The sequence below is a fragment of the Lepisosteus platostomus genome, chromosome 13 (genome assembly GCF_059453375.1).
Source record: "Lepisosteus platostomus isolate fLepPlt1 chromosome 13, fLepPlt1.hap1, whole genome shotgun sequence".
In the NCBI taxonomy this organism is placed as follows: Eukaryota; Metazoa; Chordata; class Actinopteri; order Semionotiformes; family Lepisosteidae; genus Lepisosteus; species Lepisosteus platostomus.
Window position 1 is genome coordinate 28972952 of NC_142623.1, and position 27238 is coordinate 29000189.

Genomic DNA, 27238 nt, shown 5'->3' on the forward strand with positions numbered 1-27238 from the left:
ATCAGTGGACAGCATTTATGTGCCTGATCATCTCATTTAAATTCCATACAGAGGGTGCTCCAGTGTCTGTGAATGTCAGACTCGTGCCCCTTTTGTCTTCAATTTGAGCTGCTCAGTCAGCAACATACACAACTCTGCCCTGATGAAAATATAACTGATACACAAGACAAACCACAACTGTAAACCTATTGAAAAAGAGAAAAATGTATGTGGGGGAACAATTTGTGAAGGTTCAGTATGAAAATGGATATGTTAGAGGCAGCAGCAGCAGTAGCCTATCCACAATTCAAGAGAAGTTGATTGATCTGGGGGACTGTGAGCTGCTGAGAGCTGTCAGCAATGCACCTCAATAACCAGGACAAAGATGCTGATACGTACTTAGCATACAAACCTACTTTGCATCACTACCGTTAACACCACGTTTGAAGTGATTCAAAGACAAACCCTAAGTAACTGCATTTTCAAATCGCTTTTGAAATGGCATCAGCTTCTGGTCGCCTCTTTTTTTCTGGTATCAAGGGGGTCTGAGAACAATAAGGTGCAGAATAAACAAAGCACCCTGCTGACAAAATGGCCAGAAACAGGGCTGTGAAAAAGGAGGAAAAAAAGCATCACTTTCCTGCCTGCCTGGACACAAGTGATGTTGTTTTCATTCCCTGTCAGCAGTGGACATCCATGTCAAATAGTAGGTGACCAGGGAAGCAAATGTTACAAAAGGGTAGACTGCACTCCATCTTCTTTAATTCTTTTATGTCTTTCTGCTTGTTGGTGTACTTTGCACACCAGACTTTCCTGTCTGAAACTGGTTAATGGCTAACAGACTTTCGAAACCAACCAAGCTACATGCAGCCCTGCGTTTAACTTTCTAAGAGCACGAGCTGAGCTCCTGGCATTTTACATTTACAGTATTAGTGTGTAGAATAACCTCCAGCTCTGAACTGCCGTATCACGCTGGAGCTTTAATATCTTTGAGTTTGAGCAATGATGTCTGGACATCATCTAGCATCTGTTTCCTGTTCCATACAGTGGCTCTTTAAGGACATGGAAAAAAAGAGGCGCTTGCATTAAGATTATGGCGTAAAGTATCTCAGGAGTTTGACATTTCAAATCCATTATGTTGGGGTTGTGAGAAAGCTGAAACCCAGGGGGTCTGGTTCAGCACTGCAGGTACCTAACAGATGGAGGACAAGATCACAGTGAGGAAGTGTCACAGCTTAATGTCTTGACAGCCCTTATATACAGAATGTTAATGGTGATTCAGTTAAATAAAAGCTGAGGACAACTTAGTGAAGAACAATTAAATCCTTTGTAAATTATGGGTAAAGCAAAGATGTATGTATGTCTTGGAAAGCCAAAATGCAGGAGATCATGGGAAAACAAAGTAAGCATGTGTTTAAAGCAAGCTAACACCACAGGGGAAAAATTAAATAAAAGAGAAGCAAATGACAAAAAAGAAAATCATGCAAAAAGAAAAGGCATGATTACAAACAGGAAATGTCCTCAGACATGTGCCCTCCAAGTTACTCTCTAATGATGTTCTAATCATTTGCACCTGTTTTGGTGCATCTGATTCTAATTTTAGGCATTTGATACAATGATAAAGGTAGGGGTGTTTTACCTTTTTCTGCCCAAGGAAATTGATTTTCTGTTGATTTAAATAGTACAAAATGTACTACTTAGTACAAAACATGATTTTTCAATGTTGTTTTTTTTCGTTAGATCACCTTTATCTATCAATATTGTTGAAATTAAGATTAAATATCCACACATGCAAATATGTTGAAAAACACACACCTTTTCATGGGGTGTACTTACTTTTTCACAGCACTGTATAATGCCACCAGAACTCACAATTAGAGCAATTAAGTTCAGGTGATCCAAAACAGACACAATAAGTTGTGATATGGCAAATATGTAACCAGTAAGTGTTTGTCAGAATGTAACAGTGGTGAAAATTATGAAGAGATGTGAAAGCCATTAATCAGTGTGCACTGGGAGCCACCAACCTGGATCCTGGAGTATCCCAATCAAGTTAGTTTCAGGTAACTCTAAATCACCTTTTTAAAATTTAGGAACACTTGGATGTTATTGATCTATTAAGCAAGTAATTTGTTAAGGTCCTTCAGGGCTGAAAGGTATTAGGATTGTTCTTCCAACTTATCTCTAAGTCACTTAATTTAACAAATCAACTGTGTAATTGATAATTAAATTGTTCCAGGGCCTTAGAAATTGAAGATTTAGTGGTTGACTATAACAACTGCTGAACTGGGGCTCTCTAGGATCTGGAGATACCTGAAGTACATTACATGATAACCATAGCATACAGGCACTGAAGAAGCTGGTTTATAGAGAGCAGATTTGTATATTATAGACTTACTCGTATCCATCCTAATGCATTGCAGCCATACAGGGTGAGAAACAAGTTGCTTTCTGAATACATTGTTTGCACAAATTATTTGCATGACCTTTTCCTGAAGTTTTTTTAAGTGCTTGTCCAATATATAAAGCACTTTACAATGTAAAGAATGGGCAGCATTATCATTTTACATTCGGAACCAAACAATTATTAAATTAAAGGAATTGGACTGGCTTGTGGGTGGCACAGTGGCACCGTTATTATCGTTGCTGCTTTACAGCACTGGGGCTCTGGGTTCAATTTTGGACCTGAGGTGCTCTCTGTGTAGAGTCTATATGTTGTCCCCATGTTTGTGTGGGTTTCCTCCTGGTGCTCTGGTTTCCTCCCACTGTCCAAAGACATACAATATGGGTAGTGTCAGGATTTCTGAAAGGGGTGAGTTTTTGGACCCCTGTGTAAAGCCGTGAGGAAGGTAGTACGAGCAAAAGTAAATCCAATATTCCAAATCCAAGTCGTTAGGCAAGAGCGAAGTCAAAAGTAGGAGAACCAGGGTGGGTAGTCAAAGGAGTCAGGTCGAGAATAGTAGTGCGCACAAGAGAAAGCTGTTGAAGAATTCTCAAAAGTGAGCGTAGGTAAGCCGGTGAAGTGTTTAAATATTGAAGAGAGAGAGAGACGTGGTTGGATAATTAGTTCCTGGATGAGCATGTGTGGAATTTAGTACTCGTGGGAATGCCAGGACGCTTACAGGAGAAGGGACGAGTCGCGGCAGGTAGGTTAACTGGTTTCTGGGAAAAATAGCCTTAGTGCGAGTATGTGCATGTCTTTGTGTGCCCCTGCAATGGACTGTTGTCCAATTCTGGGTGTGCCCAGCCTTGTGCATTGCATTGCGTAGGCTCCAGCTCCCATGCGACCCTGAATTGGATAAAGCATTCAAAAAATGGATGGATGGTTTGGCTTCTAAGCACAAAAGATGTTAGCTCCAACAAAACTATCAATATTATTAGTACCAGGCCTACTCAGAACAAAACCTTTTATAATCAGTAAAATCCTTGAAGTACTCCTGTAGTAATCTTTCTCTTTGAAGTCCTGTTCGGCCTTCTCAATTGCTCTGCTGGTTCAATGTCCTCGAACTTAAAAAAAATATATATCTTCGGCAGGTCTAACCATCTGATCATTGTTTTGTCAGCCTCTTTTCATTCGCCCTTTTATTTACATACAAAAGCAGAAAATAAACAAAAGAAGGCAACTTGAACATGAAGGACAAAACTACAAGAAATTACCACTTCCAAGTGAAATGTAAGTTATTTCATGCAAAGTTTTTCCGTGGGAGAAGATTCTGCTGCCGTTTCTGCTTTCATCTAATTGGCAGAGGCAATCTGTGTTCACTGGGCAGTTCTGCTTATGCAGTTCAGTGCTTTCCTAAGACTGCCTAAGATTAGCTATAACATTAATTTAATTGCTTCATTTTGCTGCCCTCTGTAGTGTGGCTGCCAACGGCAGGATCCTTCGCTTGTACAGTGAACCGAATTTGCAATGCTGTCAGATTCCGTGTGCACAAAACTATATCATTTACAAAGTATTATTAATTGAATATGCTTCATTATAACATTTCATTGTTGATAGATTTTTTTCTGTCTCTCTCTTCACATGTTTGCTTGGGATTTTGGGGGAATGGTTAGTACCACCAAGACAAAATTATAATTTTTTCAGCTACGCTTTACTGGATAATGATCTAAAACATTTTCTATGAAGTTATTTTATAGCTCCATGCATGGATAGGTAAAGAAAACATGTTCTGGAGAGACATTAGTTTACAATTAGCTTTTGAAAGTCTCATTCCGTAGGTCATGAATAAGCAAGCATACTTACAGTGCAATTAATAGACCTTATACTTGAACTTGATTATCAGAAAGTATGATTTGATTACTGTACTAATTTGGGATCACTTTTCATCCACGTCTATAAGAGTAAAATACTTTATTATACACCGATAGGCATGACAATTGCGTAAGTATTCTTAAATTTGAACTAATTGAATTCATTTGTAGGGGCTATGCTAAATATAAATAAACATTTGAAACATTTGTGAAAAAAACTAAGTTGGGAAAACAGGTTTATTTCTCTGAAGATGACAGGGAAAATTCATGATGCACAAAGTGACACCAAGAGATCTTGGGGCGTATGCTCAAATCACAATGCTCTCATAAATGTGATCTGAGTTGTAGAGTGGTCTACCCTTAGAAACATTGCTCTACACATGCATATCTGAAGAGAAAGGCTGTCTGATCATTGGTGTCTTGTCTTGGAGGTTCAGTGTGATTGCAGATTTTCATTCCAACTCAATGATCTCAATGACTGTAATGAGCTTGTTACTGGGTTAATTCAGTCACTTTATCCCCCTCTCTCATCTCTTTGAAGCACTGCTACTGTTTAAAAAAGACTAGAAAACCTGCAGATACTAGAACCAGGACCAGCACTGGACCGACAGTGTGTTTGGCAGCTTTGTTTTTCCAGCTTATTGAAATCTACACAATTTGGATATGGCCAGTCTTCCGGTCTTATTATTTTTTAAACAATACTTCTTTTGGGTATGTTTCCCAAGCAATATATGATACAAAGTGTACCTGGAATGTATTACATGCACTGAAAGTTCATTTAAAGCTGTTATTTTCTTATAAAGGAGCGCATCAATTGATCATCTGAAGAAACTTTGTTCATGACATTATTACACAGGGAATCCAAATAATATTAGTATTTGTAGCACAAATCATATTTGTGTATGTATTTTGGCATTCACATTATGTTCTTGCAGTGGTATTGCATTTCCTTTAAATTGATGTAGTAATTTTGAAGCCTTAATGGATTCATTGATTCATGGATTCATGGATTCATGGATAATGGATGTAGGAAGAATTCACCTCTTATTTCCTAACAAGTTATTTTGTCACATAATTAAATCTAAGTAGAAGCTTATTATCGTGAATACATTTATGTAACTGCCATAAAAAGTCTTCTTTTCATTCACACTTTGTTTTCCACATTTGTTGGACAAACACATTTTGAAGTATACATTAAAAAGGGCTTCGCTAACTGACCAGGCTTTTTTATTATCTTGGATATGTTAGAACAAATTAAAGTTCAAGAGTGAAAATGTGGTGTTATGTTAAAGAAGGTGGTTTTAAAATTGACTAAAAAAATATCTCCCCAGCAATGGCTCTCTGAAAGTGCTGGCTGCTGTGATTACAAAAAGTCAGCAGAAAAGCAATAACAGCATTGAGTCAAGGGTTTCATTAGACATGCAGAGAAGCAGATGATTCACTTCTGACCTTCATTTTACCCTTCTGACTATTTTTCTTGAAGAAATGTTAAAAAATAAATTATATTTACTTACTGTCCACCATTACAGGAGCTGTAGTTAACTCAAGTTATCTTTGTTTCTCTGACATTTAGTAGCAATAAATTTGGTAAATTTGGTTCATTTACATAGGTTTAAATAAAGACGTTTTACATTACCAATAATTGTCCAAGGCACAATTTCTACTACAGATTTTAATGCAATGGCTCATTTCTGATTTTCTTGAAGTCTTTTAAATGTAATGCTAATACCGAGGTATTTTTTTTTCTCCTGAATGAAACCCCATGAAGAGTCTTTCCAGAATGCCCTAAAAAATGCAGATAAGTGGTTTAAAACTGGACCCTGTCATCAGTCATCCATGAATGTGTGTTCTGAAAGAAGATGTCCTGGATGGGTTTGGTTTTTCCATGACGTCTTCCCTACCAGAAGCACCTGTGGGAATACTGCATGTGTTTTCACATGTGAGCTGCTTGTGGCTTGGATCGGAGGGCTCAACTTTGAAACATTTTGAGTTCCTCCTAAAAAGCTCATACTGTATATACAATGATATTACCATTTCTTCATTATTGCGAGAAAGGATTTGATGGCCCAGAGAATACACTTTTTGGAGGATTTGGAGGATGCATGTACACACTGTCCTATCCACTGTTTAAGGTGGAACTAATCAGTGGCTATGAGATGTACAGTAAGTTGATGGACGATATGCTGGAAGAGAGAGAAAATCGAAACTGGGAAGCTGCAGGCGGTGCTGTTAGCAGGATGAAAATACAAGCAGGGTGTGGTCCAGACAAACATAGTTCAGGGTTGTTGTCCAAATTAATGAAGGCTGAAAACGGGAAAAGGACTGTAGTGAAGCACCGAGGGAATTCAAGAAGAGGTACAAATACAAGCCAAGGCCAGAACTAAGAGGCAGTCTGCTGGGGAGATCCAAAAGTTGAGGTTGGGACAAGACAAGCATGTATTGTCTGAGCATTAAATGTCACTTGGTGAATGATAGGTGAGTGGAGGCGTGGCCGGTTATCATGGAAAATAAATCTCTTTCCAGTGTTCCAGTGGGAATGAGCCTAACACATACTGTGCATGTCATGTCTACATCCTTCCTGTACTTGTGTGAGAGTTGTAGCAGTGAGCTACAATACTGATCTGGATAACAGTTATTGGTTTTTATGATTACAAGCCAAGTTGAGTAAAAACAAGAACTTGGCAATCTCAAATTCTACAACACAAAAATAATATACAGTATATACAGGGTGTTTTCAGATGAGACTATTGTATTTTTCCCGTATTGACCAGCTGTGGTCTCTGTGAACCAACAATTCATATCCTGTAGATTTACGTTTATAAAAAGCTTTAGTTAAGTGTTATTTTCTTGGTTGTTTATTTCCTCTCAAATTGAAACAGCATTTTCACAGCACGTTTTTTTTGTTGTTGAACATTGCTGCTTTTTAAACATCTGACCTTTGGTTTTCTTTTCTAAAAGCTGTGCTTGTGACAAAGTTGTTTTTTTCTGAGCCATCTCTCACATTTTATAAAGAAGACATTTTACTTCAAACAATAATCCAGACAGTGAGCATTTGGGATATAGAAATATGAAACCATAGTAGCAAATTACAATTTGTCTTATTGTTTCAGATTAAATAAGGTGTAAGTCTACAACAACATTGTGTGCATTTATTTTCCTAATATTTAGTTTGATTTAACAGTCAATTTTACTTGTGTTGTAGAATTGGATTTTCCTAATCATAAACCATAGATTATAGTATGTTGTATGATTTTATAATTACACAGTATATAAATTATGTATTATGTATTAATTTTAAGTAATTGTTTTTTGATTGGTCTATTTTTATTTGCTTTTCAATGTACATTAAAAGCACTAAAAGATTATTCACAGAGATTTTTCGAGTGTCACATTTTTTTATTTTCTGAAACTTTATATGCATATTGCATAAATGTGTTTTAAACTGCTGGATTTTTTAAGTAAGACAAAGTAGAATAAAATTCTACCTGTTAGAATAAAATTTCATCTGTCTCCTTCTTAAACTGTCCCATTTCAATATAACTGATGGGAATTGGTCCAGACACATACAGCCCTTTGTGTTAAGAAGATTTTCCTGTTATAATTAAAAATGTTCCAATAGCTATCTACAGTATGTGAGAATAAAATTCTCATACATATTTCTTATATGTATGAGGCGCTTAGCAGCGCCTTTATTTCTTGAGGTGCCTCAAGCGATGGGGGATGCCAATACATGTGTTGGTGAACTTCTACCGCTGCACTATCGAGAGCGTCCTCACCAACGGGATCACCGTGTGGTATGGCAACACCTCTTCGCGAGAAAGAAAGGCACTGCAGAGAATGGTCAATATGGCCCAGAAGATCATCGGCTGCGGTCTCACCGAGATTAAACAGCTCTATGAGGACCGCTGCCGTGGTAGAATTCTGGCCATCACAGAAGACAGTCACCACCCAGGGCATGAGCTCTTCACCCCACTGCCCTCAGGCAAGAGATATAAGAGCATACGGACACTTACCACTAGATTCTTCAATAGCTTCTATCCACAAGCAGTGAGACTGGCGAACACATTTAGCCATCCCCCTCGGACCACACCCACACCATCACCATCTACCTCATTGTAATTTATTTATTGTACGTCTCCAGTCATTGTTTACACGTCTGTATTGTTTACATTCAAACTGCCTGCATGTTTACTTGCACATTGTCTATTGTTTGTTTGTACATTGTCTTGATGCACTGTTTGCACTTTGTTTTGTTTTTTTACACTTGTTTTACAATCGAGAGACTTTCTGTAAGTAAGAATTCCATTGTACCAGTACCGGTTACATATGGCAATAAAGTTCAAGTTCAAGTTCAAGTTCAAGTTATGTTGGTAAAATGTTCTGCTAGAAACAACACTTAAAAAAAGATAACGTCGTACATTAGAATTCCACATTGAACAACGAGTTTGCTTATTTACTATCCACTGTGTAGACACAGAGGCAACAAAAGGTCATGGTGCAGCATAGAAGTGCTCCGTCTGTGTGACTCCCACTAAAGAAAAGGCAACATTAAGGACTGTACTTGTTCTTGTTAATTTAGAACAAGATTAGCCTAATAATAGGTGCTTTTATTCATTGGGGAAAAGAAAAGAGACACAACGTTTTGGCTATGGAGCCTTCTTCAGGTGGCTCCTGAAGAAGGCTCCACAGCCAAAACATTGCCTCTCTTTTCTTCTACTTTTAGCATGGAATAAACCTTTACCTTTTCCTTTGCACCCTATGCATGCTGACACAGCTCCCTACTTGAAATGCTTCATCAGAGGTTTGTCTAGACGTAACTAACTGGGCTTAACTAAGCTGAAATGAAAACCAGAAGATAACTCCAGCTCTCTTGACCTCAACGTGATGAAAAGATTGGGACACTGCTTTGTGTGTAACTCAGTATTATCACACATTTAGTCATGTCTTCACAAGTAGTTTTGATGTGTATTCCTGCTTTGTCTGGGATGGTGAAGATGTCATCAAGTCTTGGACACCTTCCAACATGATGACAAACTTCCCTAAAGTATAGTACCTGTGGTACAGCACTCCTGTGCTTGCTCAGCCAGCCTCATAATCTGATAATGTATCCGCTTAACCAGGATTTGGGCAAATGACAGACTTAGACACCCACTGTTACATCAGCTGTCACCACTGTGTTACTCTGACGCTCATTCAATCAGCGAGGCTGTGCTGTGCGTCATTCATAGCTGCTATGTGGCATCACACATACAGCTGAAAACGACACCCCTGGTCTTTTGAAATGACGCCCCAGTCAAGATGAATCACAGATGATCTTATTATAGACAAAACGGGATTTTTTAAAATTTGATTAATGTCATGTATGAAAAATTATTAAACAGCCTAAAAACGTTTTAAAAATCATTTGGTATGATATAAAACCAATTATATTTGGCAAAGAGGAGATGTTTTACATTTCGGTTTTAGAGTACTTATTTTTCCACAGTTATGTTTCATATGTTTGATATCTAAAAGAATAATATTTGGTTTTGCGTGAAATACATAGTCTGACCTAAAGTATGATCATTGATGTCTGCATTTGATCCTGTTTCTGAAAATCATTAGGACCCTGCAAACCATTTTTCCAGTTCTTCATACTGATTGCCTTGTTTCAGACACCACTCTGGATACTGCATCTGGACCAGAAAGAAATATTAAAGTCAGAGAGAAACGCTGCTTGATTAATTCTAATACAAAGTGCAAATGTTCAATATACTTTCCATAAAATAAGTTGTAGAGTGTCCAGAGAATGCAGTAAGACAGATTTCCCCCCGGGATTTTCCAAGCACAAAACTCCCGTTTTGCAAGCAATATTCTTCATGGCCAAACAAACTCATATTTGGGTTCAAGCACATTATTACTGATCAAAATCTTCTAGATACATAGTAAATATCAATGGAAATTAACTACGTCAAATAAACTAGCTTTTATGTGAAAGAAAGTTATTTACTGAAATAACTACGTGGATATTAAATAGCATATAAAAGTGTGTGTCATTATTTGGTTTCTTTCTTTGATAATTTCTTTCTCCAAAACCAAGATCATTGTATACTCCATTTGATCTGATGGGGGCAGTGTTGAATCATGCCTCAACTCGAACTCGATTCCATTTTGAAAAAATCTTAAAATGGGGAGCATTTTCTAATGTCTAAAATGTTTCTTCAAACCTTGACACCATTTTAAAAGACCTGAGATGAAAAATGTAACTCTTACGCAGTGTGGAGGATAATTAAAAGGTGGAATTGTTAGCTGCTTGAGAAGTCTTCATGCTTCAAACCTAGATAGAGCTATTAGAAAAGATTAGTATTTTTGTATATAAATAACACTTGAGCTCAAGAGGTTCTAAATATATAGTCCCTGTTGAACAAAAGCTTAATTAAAATACTTCTTGCTCATTTTTAAGTGCTTCTGAAGACCTTGATGAAATTTTAAACTCTTTTTTAAGTGTCTGGAGGAATGTTAATGTTTATATACTTATTTTAGATATGATTGTTTTTTGCTGTTTATGCGTCTATTTACTTATTTTATGGAGTTTATATGACACTGCCCTTAATTAGAAAATATGGAAATGTATATTTGGGATTAATATATATTTTAGAGCTGTTTTCTGTCATTTGTTTCTATTTCATTATGAGAAATTCAGGTGAGCTGAATATAATTTGTCATATACAGTATGCTTTTTCCCTGATGCGAAGCTTCTGCTTCTGATTTCCTTTGATCCAACTAATCCTTAATTAAAGTGAACTTCAGCAGCAAGGCTGAGAACCTAAAGATAATTAGATAAATAAAGAAAATTAGATCAAATTAGAAAATAAGATAAAATACTGAATGGATTAAAGACCTCTTAAAACACTGGATCAGCAGTAGCCTATACTAGTATGTGACTTTTCTGAGGACCAGAGAAGTTTAAATTATTCTCCTGGGTTAGCAGGCATTAGGGAAGGAGATAATCTGGTCAACACCAGCAGGTGTAGACTTATCCTGCTTATTCTGCAATCCCTAGTGGCTTGGCCAACTCAGACAGTATGCCTTGACCATATTACACTGAATGCAGAACAAGTATCTGTGAGTTAAAGGGTGCACACTGGTGGGAGGGATTCCAGTGGAACATTAGTAATCACTTTTCTCACAATCTAGCAGTTATACTTTTTGTTATCAGGATTGTTTAAAGTATTCCTAAAATGGATCTATATTGGCCTTTAGATTTCAAATCAATCCATCACTCAATCTTATTTGGTTTAAAATAAACATTTACTACAGACAATTTAATTAAAAGCCATAAATACGGTCTATAAAAACTGGGCTTTTTAGGCCTCATAAATGTGCAGTTATACAGGTCTATCCATTAGGATTATTCCCTTAATTTATATATTGTTGCTGCTGCACAAGTGGTATTACTGTTGAGTGCACTTCTGTAGATCAGTGTTGGCACTGCACTGGCCTATGGTCCCTTGTGATCCGGGAGGAAATTCAAGGTGGCCTTTGGAAAGCTCCCAGATTTGCATTCTCTTTTATTTTTGGATTAACAGTTCCATTAACACATTAGAATTCCCATGTTCTTTTGATAGCTTTTTTAGGATGACTAAGCAATCATTTAATGAAGATTTTTTTTTAGCCGACTAAAAAATAATGCGATTTCTTCTGGTTACTTTTTTATTAGAAATGCAAGAACTGTATGCTTCATTATTATTCATTTTATTCAGCCTATTATTCCAAGGGGGTTAGAAATATTAAAATGGTTCTCCAATGTAAAAGGTGAAAAGCAGCTGAGAGAAATTATCTCTGTGTACTCAGCAGACAAGGGAGCTTTGTAATTTTCCAGTAAAAATGTCTGCATTTTGGAAAAGCAAGTTGGAGAAAAAAAACAAAACAAGACCATTCATACGCATGGTTTGTGAATTCAGTGAAAACATGTGGTCTTTGTGATCAGGCAAGAGTAGAGAAATCATTTTTTTTCTGCAGAGACTGAGTGTGACATTGTCATATTAGTATCAGAAGTACCATTCTGATGTTGTGTAGCATTTTCAAGGTGAACAAAATCAGGATTGGTAGATTACTTATAAAAAAAGAGAAAGTTTTGGGTTTGTGCTCCATGCACCTTGAGAACATCAGCCAATTTTGTTCAGAACAGCCACAGGGAGTCAGATATGGAGGATTTATTTTTAGCTTAGTTGAACCAGTCAATTGAGAACGAATTCTCATTTAACATAATGACCTGGAGAGCTGTCATTTGTAGTACAACAGGGTGTTTACTGGAGTTTACTTTGAGTGAAGGGCCTTGATCAAGGGTACAGCATCAGCCTTTCAACCAGAGCTCAAACTCATGATCTTTGAGAGACCAGTGGCCAAGCCACTACTCCACACTGCTACCCCCAAATCTGGCATGGATCCCATGACTATCTTTTCCCTGATGCAGACCAGGCTCTGTCAGACCTTTGGACTGGGTGGACTGTGAATGGTGAATGGGTTGTGAGTAATGGAGGGACGGTTACTGGCAAGAGAAATCAGATGCACCCCTGTTTTCTCCATGGACAGTGAGTCTGTAAATCATGCTCTCCTGGGACCCACTTTCAGTTATACAGTACATACCTTCATACGTTCTGTTTTGGAGGTCAGAATTGAGGTAGAGGCTCAGAGAGTCACTGTGCTATCTTCTTGTCAAGATCATCATCCCTCCTCTCGCTCCGATCCTTTCATATTTTACTTGATTACATCCACCTGCCCACTGTTTTGTCTGTCATTATTCAAGCCTCCCACTATTCCTGGCTCAGCATAGGGAGATGGACGCCCGGAAGCCCACCTACCAGCAGGTCCTGGAGAGACCTGACTGCATAGGCTTCATCACGGCGTCCTGACCATCTGAGTCCGGGGCTCGGAGCGCCTGGCCTTGTCACCCTGGTTTTTACTCCTTGTTCCTGTTCCGGGTCCCATTCCAGATTTTAACTTTGTTTGTCTTGGATGGATCTACCGGTTCCTGGACCTAGACTGTGCCCCGGATTTCCCCCTTGGACTGTTTGGATTTGTTTGCCTGTGCCACGCCTCCCCCGAGCACCGGATCAACGTTGTCACGTCCCCCTGTCTGTAAACCTGTCCTGATCCTCTACATCTCCTTCCCTGATGTCCTTCTCCACTTACTTCGGAATTATACTGTCTGCATAGGACGGCTCCCGTTACACTTCTTTGCTTTGGAGATAGTTCTCCGTGCATTCATTATTTTCTGGGTTCTTTGTATTAGAACATTATATTTGAACCATGATTGATTTTGTCTCTTGAAAGCGCCTTTTGATGCCATCCTGGTCTCAACCTTCTACAGCTTCATAAATCAAAAAGTCAGTTCTCAAAGCTCTCAAATGACAGCTGACACAAGCAGGGCAAAAAAGTGGAGTTTTGTTTACAAATAATTTAATAAATAAGTAAATTCTAAATGAAACAGTATATTCTTGAATACCCTGTGTGATACCAACTGATGATGAATACCGTCAATCACAGAATTTATAAATAACACTAAAACATTTACAAATAATTAAAGTATTATATATTTCAGACAATATTTGTCTCCTTGGTTAATAACAAAAACAAGATAATTCATATAGAGACATCTGTCTACTTCTTTGCTGGGGGAATTATATCAAGGTTTCATCTCCTTAAATGAATAAGGTTCCTTTTCCAGATCTTTCCTTTTGAAATAATATTTGAGAGTTTCCTGTCAAGATACGAGAAGAAGCAGCCTTGATTACATAGTATTGTTTAATTTCATGAATAGAAAGAACAGGCTGCTGGAGACAGAAAAAATTGTCTAAAAGACATTGACAAAAATAAATCGGGAACAAAAACAAAAACAGTATTTGACCTGATCTGATTATCTGTATAATTTCTTTACACAATTCTTTAATTGTTTCAAAGTAGGACAGTCCCTAAAAAGGACCCTATTTGTCTTAGAAATTGAATAGTTAATGGCTGTTTTATGTTCTGCTACTTTAGAAATTAAGGCCACATTGCAGCCAGGGAGCATTTCTCCTTATTTCAGTAATAATGGATAAATTAGAGTCCTCTGAAGGTTTTATTGAAATGTTGTATTTTACTAGAGCATTTTTGTCTTTGACAAAAAACACACACATTCATTACTTGTTACTCACTTTTGTTTAGACTAAGTATGATTAATTGTAACCATCCATCCATTTTCTTACCACTTCATCCAATACAGGGTCACAGGGGAGTCGGAGCCTATCGCACCAAGCAACAGACACAAGGCAGGGTACACCCTGGACAAGATGCCAGTCCATGACAGGGCAGACAGGCACACACTCACACCAGGGCCAATTCAGAGCACCCAAAAGAAAACCATGTGAACACAGGGAGAACATTTAAACTCCTCACAAATAGCACTCCAGGTCCAGAATTGAACACAGGGCCCTAGAACTCCAAGGCAGCAATGTCAACCACTGCCCTACAGTGCCACCCTAATTGGAACCAATCTTCCACAATTGCATTTGTAAGTTTCTGTAGAAAAAATAAAGCTAACGTTTTAATTGTCTTTGTCAATTTAACCTGGATTAAAAGTATTTTATAATTCCATGTTAAAGCATACATGAAGTAACATACAGTATAGGATGGGCTCTTAGGCCCTGGGTTCAGTTCTAGTACGTCTATGAAGAGTTTCCATAGTCATTGTGTGTTTGTGTGAGATTTCTTCAGGTGTTTTGGTTTCATTCAGTGCCATGCTAGCGAAGTTAAATCATGTCTTTAATGTCTGTGGGTGTGCCTCCTGAAAAAGGCAAGAATCCCGTTCATGGTGTGGTGTAACGGGAGCCGAGTCGGCCTCCCGTGGAGTGTGCAGTAAAGACCCTATGTGTGACCATAGAATACGGAAGTGGCTGGAGACGGACTTCAAGGAAGACACACTAGGGTTTATTCAATGTTGACAGACAGTGAGCAGTGACAGTAGTGATCCGGCGCACAGGGAAAAGCAAAGGCAAACAAGTCCAGGCAGCACCAAAAGGGGTAGTCAGGGCACAGCCTGTATTCCATGAGCCGGGAGATCCATCCTAGACAAAGACGATTAAAATCCCCTAGAAGGGGAAACGAGACCAGCAACACAGAGAGATAAAAGCTTAATGGGACCAGGCACTTTGAGCCCCGGCATCAGAGGTCAGGATGTCTGGGATGAAGGCCTATGCCCTCAGGCTTCCCCTGAAGCCTGGTAGTAGGCGGGCCTTCAGATGTCCATCTTCCAAAGCAAAGCCAGGAGCTACGGAGATGCTAGGCTTATAAAGCCAAAACATAAACAAAGCAAACAAGGAAATAATTGAACTAAAATAAATAACAGAAAGAGGTAGGAGAGCCCTCTAGAGGAGGGATGTCAACTGCGACACATAGTCCCATATTTGCTTCTATATTTTAGGGATAGGCTCCAGATGGCCAGAGCCCATTTGTCTGCTGTCACAAATCACACTCTGTCTCATAAACACTATTGCATTTCCACGTGTAGCAAGCACTCGTGCCCTACTTAAGCTCATACTCTTTTCCTATTTAAACCCCATCTTCCCTCCACTCACTATTAAGGACTTCTCGAGAAGAGCTTACCCTATGTACCATTGTTGTTCTACTTACTTGGCTTTTGCTCACGAACCTCGGGTTACTTCTTGCTTAGCGATTCGGATACCTTCTCTAGATAACTAAGATTCATGTCACTAGCTTCACACAGGGTTCTTTTGTTACCAACAGACAATTCCCTGACAGCTGCTTTCTGATACTGGAATGTAAAATAGGACAAATTTGAAATAAATGTGGAAAAGATAGTATTATGGGTACAGTCCAAGACTACAAAAAACAAGATAACAGAGGCTTGATGTTGCTAATTATTTCTCAGTTAAATTATACAACAAGCCGTCCATCACACTGTTTAAAAGCAACGGATCCAAAATGCGAGCCCTCCATTTTGTGCTATGAAAGTAACTTGATTCCAGGAAATTCCGGTTTACTAATTGCCGCAGTTTAAACAATGTCAGAGTTGCCCTCGCAATCTCTGCCTTTAGCTTCTCTGAATGATGGGCCTAATAAATATGACCAATAACATCATAAAAGAAAATGAGAAATTCATTAACTTCAGAATGTCAGAGGGCATTAGAAGAGTCAGTACACAGTGGCTGTAGCTAGGGTATAGTTTTAAATTCATTATGGAGAACTGGAAATGTTAATGAAATGGAGTGCTTTCTCTGTATTGGCAATGTTGTAGCACACTCTGGGGTTTATGCCAATAGGTTATATAAATGTTTAAATAAGCACACCCAAATTAAGTTTGCATTCAGCTGACCAAAATTGAAAAAATATGTATTATCTGTAGGATGTTTAATACATGCATCATTTGTAATCTGTAAGGACCTTTCTGCAATGAATGCAATTTTTAAAAAGCTGTTTCAATGTACTAGATCTATGATAATATAGCTATCTTCTGGCTGATTAACAAAGTGCTGTCTGTGAGGACTTTTGCTCCTCTGTGCTGTGGACAAGGGTTGAAAAGGAGGCCACATAAACATTGAATTGTTGGATTAATGGATTACCTGCATGCCAGTAAATGTATTTTCTTATTATGCATTGGTAGGACAATTATAGCATACAGTGGGAACACACTTAATGTTTCACTGTGTGAAACTTGAGTGAGAAGTTTTTTTAATCAAAATTGAATTTACTGAAAGGGAAGGTTAAAAACGACAAACCTGCTTTGAGGTAGAGTGTAATAACGAGAAAAAAAGAAAACATGTCTGGTGTATTCAAAGGCAGGAAGGGTGAAACATCAAAGTTTGCAAGAAAGACTAATAAATTCCTCTGCAGTTTTATTACTTGTTTATAGTTCAAGTTTTAATTAAGCTGCTAAATTACAAAGTGTAAATCCCTTTCTCACTTGTCTGTTTTGGCTGCTGCAGCTTTTTCAGTGGATATGAAATCAAACAGGTCCTTGATTAGTTCAAGAAAATGTCTTCCTTATTCTGCCTTCACATCGCTTCCTCTTTAACTATATGTGACGCTAAATGGCATGGCACTCCAAACACATACAGTACGCAGTAAACAGATATCTGTAATTGAAAGCTAAAAGCAGAGAGTTAGCTCTGCTGAAAGTCTCATGATGGAAGTGTGGTCAAGATATTTTAAACACACACAAACTTGCTTTACCCTAACTGGGGTTCTTAAGTACTAAAGTAGTCTCATAGTGTCTTCTTTAATTTAGAATTTATTAAATTTTAACACCTTATATTATTTAATGGTGTATTTTGCTGGTTGCCATTTCATAGTAGCAAAGCCTTTAATATAATAAAGCCTTTTCAACTTTAAGAACGACTAGAGCTGCCAGCCAAAATAAAGGACAAAATGGCAACAAGAGCAAAGTCTGCACTATACAGATACAGAACCCAAGTTAACTGTGCTGATAAGTCCCAATTAGGAAGAAAACCTGTCTGCAGCTGTGAAATGTCATGACTGCTTTATCACCTACATGGCTACTAAAAAAAGATAATGTAATCATCAATGATTATTACAGTAAAAATGTATACTGTACTGTATGTACATAGGAATCATGTACATTTGTTGAAATATTTATGAATTTATTGAAATTTGTGGTTTCATGTCCCTGCTGTAACACATTTATATTCTAGATTTAAATAACAGTAGTAGGGACTAGCAACAGGGTTCTAGTAGAAAAGAGAGAGACAGTAGAGATGGGTTAGTGTTAATTTATTAAATTAAATAACCCACAACTGCCACACAGAGCACACACATTTGCACAGAGATGTTTTAGACAGACATCCATCAGCACCTGATGGAGTGGATCACATAGTCAAGCTGGCATAAGTGAGAGAGACAAGGAGACAACATATACAGACAGAAGCAGCAGGAGACAGGCAAAGACAGGACACTGTAGACAGGTAATATCAGACAATGACAGCACAGGACTTATACAGCAGGCATTAAACCACAGCTAATGATACCCATAATGCCTCAGAAATCAGTCTCCAGAGAGTTCATAGCAACCTTCTCAGTCTGGTTCCCCAACACTAATGCAATTTTCTCACCAGATGATATACTGAATGCAGCTTATGTATGTTATGGATGTCATCTCTTTTCCACAAACCTGAAGAAGGCTCTGCATTCCATCGTGTTATTTTCATTTTACTTTCCAGCATGGAATTCACCTCTATTTGCTCCCCAGTACTGTTACATGGTATACAGAGTTTGTAAAAAAGGTGTTTTAAAAAGTAATCACTTACAATTGTGAATTATGAATAATTAAAGGAAGTATTAAAAATAAATTCCGAGTTGAGAGAAACAGCTTTGAGGTAACACACAGTAACTTTACTTGGTAAGTACACAAACAGTGCATGGGTCTCTATAGATGGTGTGTGTAGAGAGGATTCCCAAACCTGGTCAAGGAGGAAAACTGTCCTCTGGTTTTTGCTCCAGGTTAATTTATTACTATTACTTATATGGGTCTTATTTGTAAATTTGCTTTCAGATTTTAAAATATGGGGGCGTGCCTCACGCAGTGCCATTCCCACCTGGGGGCGTGCCTCACGCAGTGCCATTCCCACCTGGGGGCGTGTCTGACGCAGTGCCATTCCCACCTGGGAGCGTGTCTGACGCAGTGCCATTTCTATCTGTACCTGTTAATCATCAGTTGATCATCTAGTAAAGTTGATTAGTTAGAAATAACAGCCAGCAAGCCAAGGAGAACCTGAGTAAAGTTCTCTGTCCTGAGGTTATTGGAAACAACACATTTGAAGTAAAGTACACTTGACACTCAGGACTAAAGAAACAACTCAAATAAAAGTCTAAACAAGCAAGCAGGTCAATTGAGTCATCAGCTTACACTGGAGGTCTAGAGCTCAGCTGGAATGAAATCCTCCAGGACCAGGGCTGGGAACCACTGGCCTGGATCACTGTAAACTGATTAACCTTTAAAATTCCTCAAATACCTAGTAACGTGATTTTGATTTTAGAAAACAATCCCTTACACAAGCAACAAAAAATTACAGCAAATTATCTTTTAAAGGTAACTTCCTCCACAGTCTGTCTACATATAAAAATATTTACATTTGTACTAAATTTGAGATACTTCCCTTTAACTGTCATTGTATTATTATTCCAAACTCTACTGAAATGAAGCTAGATATGACATAAAAAGTTATCTAAAACAAATGGCGCTTTCAGATTTCAAAACGTAGCTTGCATCGTGGACACTTACTCATAGGTTTGCACAAAGCAAGTTATAATTGTTGGCAGGACATTTACCTTGATTTTGTCTCTACATTTATTGTAATACATGTTCCCTAATACACACACAACGCAAGGCCATTTATCCAGTTGATGATGAAGGTTATGTTCATTTGTCTTCAAAGTCAAAGAAGTACATTGACAGATAACAGGCATGCTTTAAAATATAGTCAGTGTGTGTGCTGGTCATTGATGTATGTGGTGCAGCAAATAATTAGTAGCTTATATTGTTATGCCCCTCATATTTTTCTGGGTGGGACAACAATTCTTATTTCTGTCATATGAATCTGCCTTGATTGATTAACACTTACTTTTATGTAACCATTATCAGTTCACCTATTCCTGGCATTCAGATTTGACAGGGCAGTGCATCAAGAGATCTCTCACAGTTATGATATATTGTGGCATTATCTGTGCTCGTGACACAACTGTGTTTTAAAGCAAGATCATTAATCATGAGGAGCTATGGCAGTGGCCCTTAATCAAATTACTCACCCTCCTAATACTAGCCGCTGTGCAGGAGAAGGATCTTCCGTGTTAAGTGTGCAGGCTGGATCTCAAGAAACGGTAGGCGATTATAGAGAGCTTCATCGTTTGCACCCTTTTGAAGAAGAACTTTACACCAAATATTTATTCTTGCAGTTTATAGCCTTGCATTCCTACATTCAACGATCCTCCTAATAATTTGCATGTTAATCCACTCTAATTTGGGATTGTTAAACTAATGGACAAAAAGAGCCCATCTTCACTTGATGTGCCCTTTATTGCAATGTGCTGTTGAAACACAAACTAATTTCAGTAATGAATGCAAAATTGAGCTGGGAATAAAGTTTTATTACTTTTTAATTGCAAATTCTTGATCGTATTGAGGTTACTTACGCACCTTATGAGATAAACATTCTGTATGTGGCATGAATATGTTGTAAATGGAAGTTCTTAACTGAAGTTTGGGAGGGATAAGGACAGACAAGCCAGTTTAGTCTAGCTGTTTTATATTGCAGACCTTACCAACTTTCGCTATATATATATAAAACTCTTGCACACTGCTTCTCTGATTTTTTCCCGCATTCATCCTACCTGCATTACATTTCCACCCTTGCAGCTACCCACCGCTTAGTTAACTCCTCATTATAGGTTGAAGGTGGGGTTAAATTTCGTTGTCCTATGGCCATGAGGGTATCTCTTAAAAGGCGGGTTAAGCCAAAACCTATTATAGTCAAGTACTTAAACATTCACAAAGCATCTGATTCTTGGATGGCGTTATTACTTATTACTCAGTTCACATCTCTGTATCACATGTGTATTGCCACATACTGTATGGTTTGAGGAAAGTGCAAACAGACATATGTAAACTTAATGCCACTGGTATTTAAGTATACTATTCAACAACAGCACTATGTACTCCAAGGAATAAAAGAAGAAACATCTTTTGGCAGGAATACCTTGGTGATTGATGTCTACCATTCACTTATCAGCATCTTTATTTGTTACAGTTTGCTAAGAAGGGCTTGGTTAGACTGACGCCTAACACTGATGCTACCAAAGTAAAAAATGTTTTTTTTATCTTTACTGGATGGAAGAAATTTGTATTGGACTTATTATCACATCACATTTATATTGGAAGATCACTCATCCATTATCCAGAGGTGGCATTTCTGTTCAGTCCGGGCAGGTCTGAGCTCTCAGTCCTCGGTCTCCACGGAGACGAGTCATATTCACACGAGGAGCTTGACACCACCCAGTGCTCCACTCACCAGATTCAGCAGATTGTCCCAACAACCTGCTGCTTATTAACTTTAAATTAATACTGTATTTAAGACCCGCAGCACCGCTGCTTGGGTCTCAGTTATTGAGCTGCTCTCAGCCATGCTCTGTCCTGGCTTGAGAGTTCCGTGTTCCATAAAAACACATTTTTTATTGGAGACAGTTTAAATAGCCCTAGAAAAATGTGTTTGTTGTTCTTAAATTACACAGTGAGTTGCCTGGTTTCAGTTCCCCCCCCCTATGAGATATAGGAGCCATCAGTTCTCTTACAAACCACAGCTCTGTTTACGGAGGAAGTGGAACACAGCATTTACTGATACAGCAGCTAATAAAAACTAAAACCAAGGCTTCTCCTTCTGTTCCCAAAGTGATGTTACATTTGAGGTGCTCACTCAATATGATGAACCTAAATCAGCAATTAACTTTAGAAAGAAAGCTATTAGTAGGCAATTCCACTGTTAAATGTGTCAACAGAGCACCATGCAAACACTAAGAAAATACATTTCCAGGGGCTGGACTCAAGAATATTGCATTTCAAGTAGACTACATAGTGGCACAGCACAGTCAGGTTTCCATGCTCATTGTACAAGCAGGAATTAAGGACGCAAGGCAGAGAGAATCTGAAGTTCTTAAGGAGGTTTTTAAACAGTTAAAAGAATGGAACAGAAAGGTAATCATTTCTGACTCTAGTTGTTATGGGTAGGGTTTAGGAGGCACTCTTTAGATAATTAAAGACCTGCTGAGCCACACCAGGTTTTGTTGACAACTGGGATAGTTTCTAAAAGTGGAATTTTTTATAGAAAGGAAAGTTTACATCTTAAGCATTTAGCAGAAAAAACCCCATTGAGGATTATGTTCCAAGGTATTGAGTAAAGATTCAAAGTTCAACGTTCTGAGATTGATTTCTGGAACATTTACCAGAAATTTCTGGGAGACTTCAGGGAGATGCAGCAATACTTCTTTAAAGGTTATCTACCTCTGCTACATCTATACATAGAAAAATGTGTATGTACATATATACAGTATACAGTATATACCAGGATATACCAAGTGGACAGTTCTAAATGAAGGGTAAGTTCTCTGCAAGTCTGCTTTTCAAAGCTTTTCAGTGCTTTCAAAGCACTGTTGTGTGACATGGCCACTATTTTGGATTTGGTTTGCACAAATGTATAGCTCTGGCACCTGTCTATCATAAATATACCAAACCTTGCATAGGTAGACTCCACCTATGATCTGTTAAGAGTTGCAAATGGACTGTGTCAAAGTCTGCAATCTAGCTGACTACGTTGAGATTTCAGTCAGGTGTTCTCTCCAATTATAGCACTGAGTTAATCACAGTGGCAACTACTCTACATGAGTGAGGATTAAAATTATGTAGTGTTTTAGTCCTTTTAAACTTAAACCCTACTTTTGATACCGTGGGTCATGACAGTTTAATTAATTGTCTTAGATAATGTATTAGCTGATCAGGGACTTTTCTGAACTGGTCTAATTTTTAATTTAAAAAGACTAGTTTCTTGCCCTGGGAAACTCAACTTCTGGACTGGCTAATATTATCTCTGGTGTCCCACCAGGCTGCATATTAGGCCCAAAGTGATTTTCCTTATGTATGCTTCCATTTGGCTAGATTACTGGTAAATAAAACTTGGTCTTGCACTGCTCTGCAGATGATACAGATATTTCTATTAGCCCAAGTAACTACAATTCTAATTCTCTTTTAAAGAGTTTCTTAAGTGTTTTGCGGTTGTAAGAAATTGGATGTCTTACAGTTTATAAATAACTGAAGTTATTAACTGATGTTCTGGAGGGAAAACAATGACAAAGCAATCTCACAAGGATATTCCTAATCCTAATCATTACAGAAATGAGCTAATCCCTATGCATTCGTCTCAAGAACCCCCCTCTACCCCATTTTCACCTTCCAGCTAGTCCTTGGTTCACTCCTCTTGGAATGGGGTTTGAGTCACCTTGTCCTATAGCCAGGATTGGGTTATGCCAAACCTATAACACCATGTAAATCTTAAAATTCACAAACCTTCTATATAGTAGAAGAGAGAAGTTATGCTTACAGACTCTATAATCAAATAATTACACCTTAAACACATTACTAAAGTGTACCTCTGAATAATATTACTAAAGCAGGATTGTTCCTTTACTTTTTAATGTTGAGAAAATAGACTACTAAATTAAAATTGTTCTATTTTTTGTTCTTACAAGTAATGCTTTATCATGCTTGGAGCCTATACAGAATTCATCTGAACTAATGAACTAATCTATTGGCATTGCTGGAAAGGCTGTTGCTGTTACTTGAAAATTCAAGTACATGTGTTTAAAACACTGAATGATCTGGCACCAGATTTAATTGAAATGCTCTCTCCATCAGACAGGATGTAGATTACAATCTTCTGATGTTGGTCTGCTTTGTAGTGCAGTGGCGAATCCTAAAAAAGAGGCAGAGGATGTTTTGCGTTTTGTCACAATGCCACCAGACTGTAGACTTCCTCACCCCCTTTAATCAAAGATTCACCTTCAATTGGAATATTTAAATCAGTCCTGAAAACATATTTATATAACACTACCTTCTCTCAATGAATTTTCAGTCAGATGTTTTAAAATCTGAATTACGCTTAATCGTTTATGCTGTTTTTGCAAATCTTACAATCATTTTGGCGTTTTATGAATGGTGATATACAGTACAGCATATAACGATAAATGATTATCATCATCAACATTACTGCAATGGCATAGTAATAATATGATAATAAAGCAGTTATTAAACTATATATTTGTATGTGTCCTGCCCTACAGGGTCAAATCTCTGTCTCAGCAGTCAAAATAGATAAATGACAGAATCTATAGCACAGCCAAGGGCCAGAGAGTTCCTGTTAAGAGTGTCTTATGTTGCATTGTGTTACTAGAGATATCACGTAAATCTTGGGTTAAACGCACCTCAAATAAAGTGAAAAGCAGCATAATTGGATGTGTGGAATACCCCCTTTAGCCTTTTTCTTTGCAGGGTGTTACATTGGTAAAGAATCCCAAGAGTCTCTTTGGTTTCTCTTGTAACTTGCCCTGCTTCGATGGATGGCTCTGTCTGGGAAATCACATTTATTTTTCTGTTGAGAACAATCCAAAGCTTTTCACCAGACACAAAGTGTTTGGTGAGGAGGCAGTCATTACTGATTACTTACCAAGCAGATGCAGTGTAGACATTTTTGAGATTAACTAGACTGGCACTGGAGAAAAGTCAGTCATGCAAGTTCCCATAAATGTTTGAGTTCCCAAAAATTCACAGTTCAAGGGAATATGGGGTTATCACTCTCTCGGGGTAATGGAACGTTTTTCACTGTCAGTTTCATGAGGGTGGTAATTGGTTTAAATCTTTTTATTTTACAAGGGGAACAATACAGTATGTCAAGATAACTAGCTGAACAAAATAAATCCCTTAGATTACGAACTTTTGATTTTCCCCATCAAACCGCAGACATTTGAAAAAAAAAGGTAATAAAGCGCAGGCAATCAACAAAAAACAATGATGTAACAGTGAGAAATGCAATTGAAAAATGGTCCCAATATATACTTACAGTAAATATAAATCTGTTCAGAATTTTTGTAGAAATTACTGTATTTCATGACACATTGCAACTCCATAAAACAGTTGCTAATAAGTTTAATTTTTGCTTCACTTAGACTAATAAACTAGTCACCATTCTGAGATAATCCTGAGTTTTAATTAGTCTGTCTAATGGCTTAATTTAATTGGCACCGTGTAATTAGATGTTCTCCTTCATAAGTAAAAGATTGTCAAACAAAACAGTTGAGCAAAGATCAGAAACCATGCTGTCATTTATACCTTTTGCTCAGCAGTTTGTGATGCAGGGAGATCAGATTTCATTATCTTTTGTTGATATTCTGCATATACTCTTGCACTTTCTTAGTGTAAATTGAGAATGATTATTTATATGCAGAAAAGTTGGCCTTGTAGATGACTGTCAGTGCTCTCTTTGAAGACTCATTTAATTGAGGAATAGCCTCTTTTGAGAAATGAAAAACATGGCAGAATGATCTGTCCCTTCATTTCCATGATGTTCCATAGGAAGGGATTTATTCTGTTTTGTACAGCCTTCAACTTTTCTCCAAAATTTCTATGAGAATGGATATGATATACTCTTGAGATGCAAGTGTAAAATTGGATTGCCTACTGTGACAAATAGTTGTTATTCGCCCTCATTGCATGACCTCTGTTGAGGTCTCTCTTATTGTTTACTCGCTAGTTATCTTTGTTATTTTGGGAAATAATATCCTTTGTTTATATATCTTGCATAAATATTATGGTATGGCAAAGAAGTATTTCTAATTTGCTTTATATGTTGACTGCATTTTTTTTACTTCTTGTGAATCCTTGTGTGTTTGTTCCACCATTTTGTGTTGGGTTACAGGCCCTGACTCACCTCTGGTTTAAATGGAGTCTTACCTATCCATCAGGAGGTGTCAGTGATGGAGCTTAGGATATTTTACCTGATTGTTACAGTATGTCAGGTAAGTTTTGTTTTGATTTACATGGTAAGTGTCTGTGCATTGTTACACAGCTTTTCTAATTGTACACCTTTTAAAAAAAAAAAACAGTTAATAGGGAAATTCCTGAGTGAGAGTTCAGTTTGTTATTTTGTTAAATGTTTTGTCTGTTTTAATTTTTTTACTTTTCACTTTTTCTTTGTCAGTTAATGGACACTATATATATTTTCCTATATTGTTTGTGCCAACCCCTAGACTTACTCTCGGGTGGTTAGTCATACCTACGTACAGTTCATAATTGACAAGAATGGTACTAGGTTTTTGGGAGTCAAATCACTCCTGGGTCCGTCCCATATTAGCTTTTGCTTCCGTGGTATTGTGGCAAGGGGTCTTGCTGGTTAAATCTGTCTGTTTCACCATGTGGGAGTTTTAAAAAGGGCTGAGCAGGTATCCCACTTAGATTGCTTGCTGGGATAGGCTGTGGCTCCCCCATGACACTGAATTTGATATGTAGTTAATAAATGGATGTATAAGTGGTGCTCAGTCATGTGAACAAGTCTTGAATCAGCTTTCATTAGCAATGAAAATGAAATGTATTATGACTTGTTCTTGTATTCATTTTGTTAATTTCTGCAAAATAATAACAAATACCTCCTATCCATCAACAGTACGGTACATGTACAAATTGGCCCATGTCCCATTTTTCACACTTTAGCTGCATCTCACTGCCAAATGTTGATATCTGTCACTACAGGTTTTCTGCACTGTGGATTGAGCTGCCTGAAAGAGAAGAAAGGTCTGTGATCACAGGAGACCTTTCCTATCCTTCAAAGTCATTGTAATGGGTAAGAAAATGAAAAGTGATTAAAGAAATCCCCCTCGCCTTTCTGCAAGCTATACCTTTTGGCAAGTGGCTGGAGACACACAGAACAGAGTACGTATTCACCATCACTGATACGAGCATGATATGGAGTAGTGAGTCTTGATATTAGCTTTTCATAATAACCGAGTCAGGTTTGTCTAACAAATTAGATTCTCTTAACAGAAAAAAATGGGCTCTAAAGCGTATTATATTTACCTGGAGAACATAACTGGATAATATAAGATGGTGTGGCATCTGAGTTGAAAATGTGGTAGAGTCCAAGTACAAAGATGATTGTGCAGGGAATTTATGGTAAATGTTTACGGCTACGGTATAAGACCCAGGTATGCTAAATTTGCTCTCCAGTTAATATAAAATGGATAAATCCCACAGCTTTGAGAGAGTTCCTGAATGTTCTCACACTAAAATGAACAAAGCTGTGAAACAGAAAGATGAAGCAGCACTACTGGGAAGTCCCCATAGGAAAGAAACGGAACAATTGGTGGTGAGGGAGAGAGCATCTTAGCTGTTCCAGCATCTTACCTGAGAGCTAGGGGAAGT

The 27238-nt window shown here is 37.8% G+C and overlaps 1 long non-coding RNA gene across 1 annotated transcript; it reads left to right on the forward strand.

The window, feature by feature from the left end:
• Window positions 1-6026: 6026 nt before the first annotated feature.
• Window positions 6027-26750, forward strand: LOC148650335 (uncharacterized). Its single transcript, XR_015925835.1, has 3 exons — window positions 6027-6708; window positions 25740-25839; window positions 26570-26750. It is a non-coding gene; the product is annotated as an uncharacterized LOC148650335 (long non-coding RNA).
• Window positions 26751-27238: the final 488 nt, after the last annotated feature.